Source organism: Rhinoraja longicauda, chromosome 27, assembly GCF_053455715.1.
Source record: "Rhinoraja longicauda isolate Sanriku21f chromosome 27, sRhiLon1.1, whole genome shotgun sequence".
NCBI lineage: Eukaryota > Metazoa > Chordata > Chondrichthyes > Rajiformes > Arhynchobatidae > Rhinoraja > Rhinoraja longicauda.
Window position 1 is genome coordinate 11,375,851 of NC_135979.1, and position 8,880 is coordinate 11,384,730.

General features: G+C 43.9%; 1 long non-coding RNA gene across 1 annotated transcript; it reads right to left on the reverse strand.

The window, feature by feature from the left end:
• Positions 1-977: 977 nt before the first annotated feature.
• On the reverse strand, positions 978-6,014 carry LOC144606786 (uncharacterized). The gene is made up of 6 exons (XR_013548984.1): positions 5,850-6,014; positions 4,967-4,987; positions 4,852-4,881; positions 4,488-4,520; positions 2,180-2,284; positions 978-1,497 (listed from the first exon to the last, which is right to left on the reverse strand). It is a non-coding gene; the product is annotated as an uncharacterized LOC144606786 (long non-coding RNA).
• Positions 6,015-8,880: the final 2,866 nt, after the last annotated feature.

Sequence of the window (8,880 nt, forward strand, 5' to 3'; positions counted from 1 at the left end):
GAGGGTAGTGGGGGACGAGAGTCGGGGTAGGAGCAGCGGGTGAGAGCTGGTCAGAGGTGGAGTGCCGCTACGTGCGGGTGCTGCTCCCTCCCTCTCCCAGAGCCAGCGAGATTCTGCGCCGCTCCTACACTCTCTTCCCCAGCCCCGTCTCCCTCTTAACGTAGCAAAATAAGAACACGTTTCAGTTGTCAGAAGCCCCGCATCCCCGGGGTGAGTGGCGGCGGCGAGGAAGGAAGTTTCACTTGTTTGTTCTCCGACACCCTCCGCGCGCTCTCACCTGCTGTTCCCTCTACCCAGACTCTCTCCCCCCCCCCCCCCCCCAGGGTGATTGGTGGCGGCAGTGAGGAGGAGTTTCCTTGGGTTTGTTGTTTGCGAGGGGGCGCTGCGATCTCTCGCCTTGTCCTGTCTCTGGGTCGGTGGCGATCCTTCACCGGCAGCTTCTGCCTCGGTCCCGCTGGCTAAGAGCTTGCTGCGGGCCAGATTAAATCTGGTGGCGGGCCGGATGTGACCCGCGGGCCATAGTTTGGAGATCCCTGCTCCAGAGCATTGGCCACCACTGCCTCTGCTCAAAAGCCTGTTTTCAAGCATCCTGAAATTAAACTATGGCATGAACTGCACCTTCTGGGGGAGGGGTGTAAAAGAAACCTCATTGTGAACAGGAGTGCTGGTCTTCATTTCTCTCATTAAAAAATAACAAGAAATTCTGGGTAATTCACAGCACTGCTTGCCAGTGTATTGCAAGTGATCGACAGGCAAGTCAAGAGCTACAATTATCAACACATTTAGCTCCAGCCAAGGAAGAATGGAAGTAAAAATTTGTTTTAATACAAAAGCATCTCTGAACTGTGCATTGCACATATGGTCAAGATTAGATTACATTCATCATCTGACTGAAATTCTGAATAGGCTGCCGAACCATAAATAGCCACCATTAATGGAAGCCGTGCCCCTTGGATATAATGGAGAGACACGTGACAAAGCAAAACAATATCCAACTTTATTTAAGTAGCAAATTTAAAACTTCATGGAAACTCAGCAAAATAGGACTGACTTTAAAAATTCCATTTGAGCCAGAAGAGATTCTAAAGAATATTTCCACTTCCAAGCAGTAATTTTTTTTTAAATTGTATTTTTTACATTTAAATTGCCAAATTTGAAAATAATGATTTCACTGGTGCTTCAGAAAACACCATTAACAGGAACAGACATTACAAACATTGCTTCATCTGACAGGACAGATAGAAAATGGTCAAATTTTGGGGATGTAGGAGGGAGCAAAAAGGAGTTTAATTTCAAGCATTTCAACATGCAATCAGTATACAAAGTTTCCAAAATAAAACAATGCAAGCACCCACAACATTTGCCCACTCAAAGTAAAAAAAATGTTGCCTTTATAAAAACTGATTAAAAGATTCCTTTCAACTGCACAAGTTGCAGGAGATTGATAAGCCTTCCACTGTTGAGACTGATGCCTATCCACAACTTTGTTTCTCAAGCCTGCAAAAAACAAAAAGGACATAATTTGGGTTATTCATATTCCTGAGGGAGGTTTAATTAGAGAGCAATGGGTTCCTTGATGATAGAGATGGTGAGGTCACAAGACGAGATCAAAGGGGAACGAAGATTGATCCAGTACTAACCCAGCAGCCACAGCTCTCAAAGAGTGCTGCCTTACCAGGGCCATTGTTTGCTCTGCAAGGTCACTTTTGCACAATGAATGGCATCATTACCATCTGGCTTAATTCTCCATTCCACACATGCTCCCCACCACCAGCCACCGTGAAATAACCAGAAGCTAGTTTCCAATTGCAAAGTTGAGAATCCCCACTTATTCTTGTCAAGAACTCTCAACTTACCAGACATGTTGAAGTTTACACAACACATGTAATTGTTTGATGAAATACACAAAATCGTTTTTTTGGGTGATTGGGGACTGCCACAGACGTCCAAATAGTGAAACTCAACAATTATGAAACTCAAATTATCACAGGTTCTCAGATCAAAAATAACCTCTATTCACCATGAGAAAACTAGTTGCCCAATGGCTAATGCAGCTAAAACCTCACGAGGTCAAAATTTTGGAACTCTAACCAATTATAAATGAAGATTCTGGCAAGTTCTTGGCTCACAGACACAGCCAGAATAACCAAGGCAGTACACAGGGGCTGTATGATTTTACCTCTTTATTTTCTCCATTTTGAGCTGGAGTAGCGCTGGGTTCCTGGTTTGAATCATTTGCTTTGCCTTTGGTGACCTTTGGTTTCTTAGCTTTCGTAATAATTTTCTGCAAGGCAAAAACTAAACTCTCAAAAAACGAAATAGCATTAAATCAGAACTGTCGTGTCATTTGGTGCACGGTCCATTCAGCCCTACCAGATTCCCAGTGACAGCGTGGTCTGGCAGGAAGATTTGTTCATCACCCTCTTTCAGCAAACAGCATCAGTTTATTTTTGCTTTTGAATTGTTGCCAAACTGCAGTTTCTCCCACCATCCTCAGAACCACCCACCAAAACTTACAATACATGTGATTCCAGGACATAAGTTTCACTCACCTAACCAGATCACCAGCTCAAGACCTGAATCACTTTCCCCCACCTGTACCTGAATCATCCATTTTACCCAATGCTAAGATCGATGAGTTCTCTGGAGAAGTCCCGCCATAATCTTATGCGATCCGCATCTTTGTGCCTCTCGTCTTTTCCATTCAGTTATTCCACAAAATGCTCCACTTTCTGTGAATCTGGTTTACTAAATGTCCTTTTGTTCAGATCCCCAGGATGGACTCAAGAGATATAACTGAAGGATTCAATGTCACAGAGAAACTAAATCATGTGATAATGGAGTGCAGAGCAAGAGTGTATAATAAAATTAGTTCAGAAATGGTAAAATGATCTGTGGAAATTTTAGAGAAATGAAATACACAAAACTTTAGATATTAGCTTGTGTCCAGCTAAAATATATCACCCAAATCTGAGCATGTTTCGGTAAGGAGCGAAAGATTTGGTAATTGATATAGCAGAGGTTACTAAAACAGGCCCATGAATGAAGAATTTGTTGCATGGATAAAACACCCTGGACAGACTGTAAAATCTTGAATTCACCTTACAGCAATAAAGATGTTTAAAATCATTGAAAATAAAATAAATAATTTCCAATGGCAGGAAGGGGCAATAACTAAACATTACTTAATTAATGCAATTACCAAAAGGACCAGAGACAATGTAAGGATAATTTTAATGCAATGTTCCCCTGGAAGCAAGAAGTAGTCATTCAGAAAATATTATTACGGTGTGGAGGATCCAGATTGAAAATCAGTTCTTAAGGAGTAAATTGAGAGAATAAACTGCAGGGATATCAGAAAGAGTCCTTGCCTAATTAGTCCTTGGACTAATTGCCCTTTGAAAATACATGCAGATTTGGAGTAAATGGATCAAGACTTCTGAAACCAAAGTCGAGTCACAGACATATAATATATAATTTAACTGAACATTGATATTGACTTCAAGGGTTGAACAATATCTTCCCATCCCTAAATTCCATTAAAAACCAACATAAATGATGCCTGTAGCTGTCACATTCACCCTGGCTAAAATACCGAAGACCAGTGCCGAGTTAATCATCCCCAGACTACTTCACCATAACTATCTCATTTACCATTAGCAGGCCAAATCCAAAGTTTGCTAAATACTGTTCAAGTGATGGACGGTCTCCCATTTTCTGATCATCGATCCTCAATTGGGCTCCATTTTAAGCAGTATAAGTTTTATGAAAGCGTTAATTAAAACATTGCCATAAAAGATAAAGTTATCTAAACTTTCCTCATTGTTACAACAAATAAACACCTAGGACAACAAAAGCCAGAGGATGTCAGACTGTTGAGTTTAGAGTGAGAAACTCAAAGGAAATCAGAGGGAGACTTTTTTCCACTTGGAAAGAGGTGCAGATGGCAGTGGTAGAGACAAATACAATGTTTAAGAGGAATTTGGACGGGTACTTGGACTGGAAAGGCAGGCAAATGGTATTGGTGTAGAGACATCACAGTTGGCATGCTTGTGTTGGGTCAAAAGGGTCCGAATCTCTACTGCACCTTTCTATGCTCCTGACACACGCAACTCACTATGTAGCCCCTTAAAGATCCACTATAACCCAGAAAGCTGCAACAATGTAATAAAAACACAGAATAAACCTAATTGACTCTTCAGTGGATAGAGAAATTTGTCATCATACATAAAAGCATGACAACATTTAGGCTCATGACCACTTCAGAGCCAGCAAGAGGCTGCAGAAATAAATTAAGTTTTGCTAAAGATTAATTCTGATATCACTCAGCCTGCAGTGGGACTCATTAGAAAACACAATCAGGAACCATTCTGACTCCTCTCCCCTCCCCCTGGTGAGTACAAGGTGATCTGCATCCATTGCCCGACTGACCTCAGCAGAAGAGTGTCGGTTGACAATGACAGCTTTCCACGGCGTGAAGAACTTACCTTCACTGCTGGCTTCTTGGCTGGAGTCACTTTCTGTTGTGAATCAGTAGATAAAGAGTTAGAAACAGCTTCCAGACAATAATGAGGTACATGTTAGTATAAGAATTATGAGATCATTCATAACTTTTACGGGTTGACCACAGTAACATGCTAATTATTTACACGTGCTAGATCTCCATGTTCTTCCTTTTAAAAATCTCTATTTTGAACATCCAGGATTATAGCTCCTGGAGATTTGATACATATTAGAGATACAGCCAGTCCTGCAAGGAGGCTTTACTATACACTTTGTATGCATGTCGTGATGGACATGAAAACTTAAACACCAGCTAATGTGGTACCAGAGGGACAAAATAAAACCTACCTGCAGTTTTCGTGCCGATCTCCTCAGTTCCTGCAAAACAAAACAAGAGTTTAAAGACAGGAAATTAATTTTAAACATGGATAACTGCGAACCGGTCGGTAATAATGATACTTACAATAGGATTTACAGATTCAGTCTAAAATAATAGAGATAAGTATTAGTATTTTATTGCAAATGAGAAAAAAACACATACCTACAACATTAACAGCTAAAAGACTGATTTGAGATAGACAGCAAGTAAATAGGAAGCACATATTAAGGCAAGAAAAATTAGGCTACTGATAACACTTTGCTGAGGAAAGCTAATATCACTTTTATTTTACTCTTCTGACAACAGATGTCATGAAAGTTTTCATTACATCATTGTCCGAAGAGTAAAATAAAAGTGATATTAGCTTTAATGCCTATTTATGAACAATCCTTGGGAGACCAAGGTTTGAAAAACAATTGCAGCACGCAGTGGAAATAAAAATTTAATAACCTACTGTCACACCAATGGAATCAAAAACCCTACGCATGTGGGAGACGCAAAAACAAGTGAGAAGCAGTAAATTGTGAAGGCACAAAGAACAACAAACTGAATCTTAAAGTCCATCTTTTCGTCCCGCCAGGTTGGGGGAAGAAGAGAGAGAGGGGGGGTCAGGACGAGGGCCCGCCGGGGGAGAGGCGGTGGAGACCTGGTCCCGCCAGGGAGAGAGAGGGGGCGGGGCTGGCGGTTCCGCGAGGGGGGAAAAGAGAGAGAGAGAGAGAGAGAGAGGGGGGGGGGGCGGCTGGGCCCTGCCGGGGAGAGAGCGGGATTGCCGCAGGAGGTGGGGGGGGGAAGACCCGGGCGATTACCGGTAGGGAGTGGAGGCGGGAACCGGTGCACGCAGCTGGATAAAAAAAATCTGATGATGGCGGCGATGGGTTGGCGCGGAGACGCCTCCCTCGTGGGCGTCATCCCGGGCCCGCGCTGCCTCAGCCCGCTATCCCGCGTAAACCGGGCTGACTGCATTAACCTTAGCGCGGGGCATCTTGGCTGCTTGGTTGGGTTGGGAGCACGGCGCTGATCGGGTTGGTGGTCGTTCGGGTGTCCGGGTCCGTCAATAGCTTCGACTCGCCGCTCCTCAGCACCGCCGCTGTCGACTGGCCGCGGCGCCGCAACCGGTTCCAACCAGATGCCCCAGCCCGCGACCCATTGGCCAGCGCCGTCACGTGGCGGCGGGCGGGCGGGCTGGGGGTGAGAGGTGATAGGTGGAGAGGGATGAGGGGGGGGGGAGTGGTAGAGCAGCCATGATCAAAGATAGTATCTTTGGCTATGATTGGCGGAGTAGGCCGAATGGCCTAATTCTGCTTCTATCACATATGACCTGATGAGAGGAAATGAGGGAGCGGGAGAAGGAATGAGGGAAGGAAGGAAGGGGAGAGAGAGAGGGGGAATGAGGGAAAGGGACGGGGGTATGAGGGAAAGGGACGGGGGGGGGGGGGGGATGAGGGAAAGGGACGGGGGGGGGGATGAGGGAAAGGGGGGGGGGGGGGGGGGGAATGAGGGGGGGAGGGGGAATGAGGGGGGGAGGGGGAATGAGGGAGGCGGGAGGTTAGTGAGGGTGGGACAGAATTGGGTTGGAGGGAGAGTACAGTGAGGGAAAGAATGAGATAGTGGGAAGTTCAGAGGGGAATAATTGGGTGAGGAGAGGGAAAGAATTGGGAGTGCAAGGAGAGAAGGAAAGGGATGTGCATAGGGGAAAGAATTGGGGGGGGGTGCAGTGAGGAAAAGTATTGGGTGCAGAGGGAAGGAGTGAGGGTAATTGCAGATAAGGAAGAAATTAGGGTTATGGTGGAGGTGTGCAGTGAGGGAATAGGAAATGACGGCATAGGAAGAAAATTTAAGTGCAGAAGGTTAGGATTGCGGAGGGGTGTCTCAGTTGAAGGGCTGTGATAAGGATACTCAGGTGGGGTGCAAGTGAGAAGGGTGTGAGCCAGTTGCCAGGATCACGGCCCTTCGAACCAGCACCGCCATTCATTATATATGATCAGCCATGATCTCAATCAGTTACCTGTGCATGCCTTCTCCCCATATCCCTTGACTCCACTAGCCCCTAGAGCTCTATATCTCTTTTAAATTCATCCAGTGAATTTGCCTCCACTGCCTTCTGTGGCAGAGAATTCCACAAATTCACAACTCGCTGGGTGAGAAAGTTTCTTCTCACCTCAGTTTTAAATGGGCTTCCCTTTATTCTTAGACTGTGTCCCCTGGTTCTGGACTCCCCCAACATTGGGAACATTTTTCCTGCATCTAGCTCTTTTATGATTTTATATGTCTCTATAAGACCCCCTCTCATCCTTCTAAACTCCAGTGGGAGCCACATTGTGGCTTGTCCAATTGAATTTCTGATTCATGATATGGAGTGCTGATAATATCTAGCGAGGTGGCACAATTCTTCTCAGAACTTTGAAAAGTATAGCACAGTAACAGACGCTTAAGCCCACATTGCTGAACATGATGCCAAAATAAACTAATCTCATCAATCTACATATGATCCATAGCCCTTCATCTCCATGTGTCTATCTTAAAAGCCTCTTAATCAACTTCTTCATTTGTGTGAGACATGACTATCAATGTTGTGTTTGCTGATTAATGCACACCTCATCCCCTAATTCCACATGCTTTGTTGGTACTTGAATCATGGATGCAATCAGCAGCTGAGTTGCACCATTTAAACACAATGTGAACATCAGTGACAGCACAGTTAATGACACCTTTCATCATAGGTAGACACAAAAACAGGAGTAACTCAGTGGGTCAGGCAGCATCTCTGGAGAGAAGGAATGGGTGACGTTTCAGGTCGAGACCCTTCTTCAGACTGATGGAGGAATCACAGAGGGGGAGCAGTAAGAGAGGATGTTGCTAAACCCTCGTCGAAGAGAACTTCTTGAAAGTAGGCATACCTTGAGAATTCGCAGTGGAGCGGCAAGATGTGTAGGAAAAAAAACTGGTTTAAATCGAAGGTAGACACAAAACATGCCAGGGTTGCAAGTGTACAGGAATATTGTGGGTAGAGAGGCAGCTAGTTGAGTAATGCTGATGGAATATTTATATAGTGTACTAAACATTCCAGTATTCACAAAATTTTTAGGTGAAAAAATCCAAGAGCAAGACCCATTATATGTCATGAACTAAATACATTCAAGATAGTATCAAATTTAAAAATACGTCTAATCGTGAAAATGTGTGGAATAACCTAGGAATATATATCACCAGCAACCAGCTTAACCAACTTTTCTCATTGCCTGGGATAGAACATTTAGGATCTGTCCTTGTGAATCTCTTCAGCATCTTCGCCAGCAAACCATGTCCTTGGGAAGAGACTGATATTGGAGATCAGAGAGACTGGATTGTCCTTGGCACATGAACTTTAAATTTTAAACAGCAAGCAAGTAATTTGAACATTATTGCTTGAGAATGTTATTACAAGACTAGGAATGTCTTGCACCATTAACATAGAACTCTGGTGAGAGCACATCTTGCATATTGTGCCCCTACTCAAGTTAGGGTGTGCGGCGTAGGTTCACTAGATTGATTCCTCGGACTGCTGGTCGTTCATTAGAGGAAGGATTAAGCAAACTAAGATATAAATCAAGTTCAAAAGAATGCAAAATGATCTAATTGAAATGAACAAAGTTCTTATGGAGGTCAGCAGGGTAGATATAGGGAAATGTTTCCCCCAGCTGGGATGTTCAGGATAAATATGAGAGGCAAAGTCTTCACCCAGAGTATAGTGCATTTTGGAATTCTCTAGCCAAGTAGTTGTGAAGACTCAGTCATTGAGAATATTCGAGACGGGATAGATATTAAAAGAGCTTTAGGTATTATGGTCTCTGGAGTTAGTAGAAGAAAGTAGCACCGAAATAAAAAGTCAACCATTATCTATTTTGTTTTAAAATGGTACAGCAGCCAAAAAAGGCTTTGTGTCCTATCCTGTAGGGCCATTTTCGAATTGCAGACGGGCCTGGATTTAACCTTTCCCCTTGCTACTGGGAAATCAATTT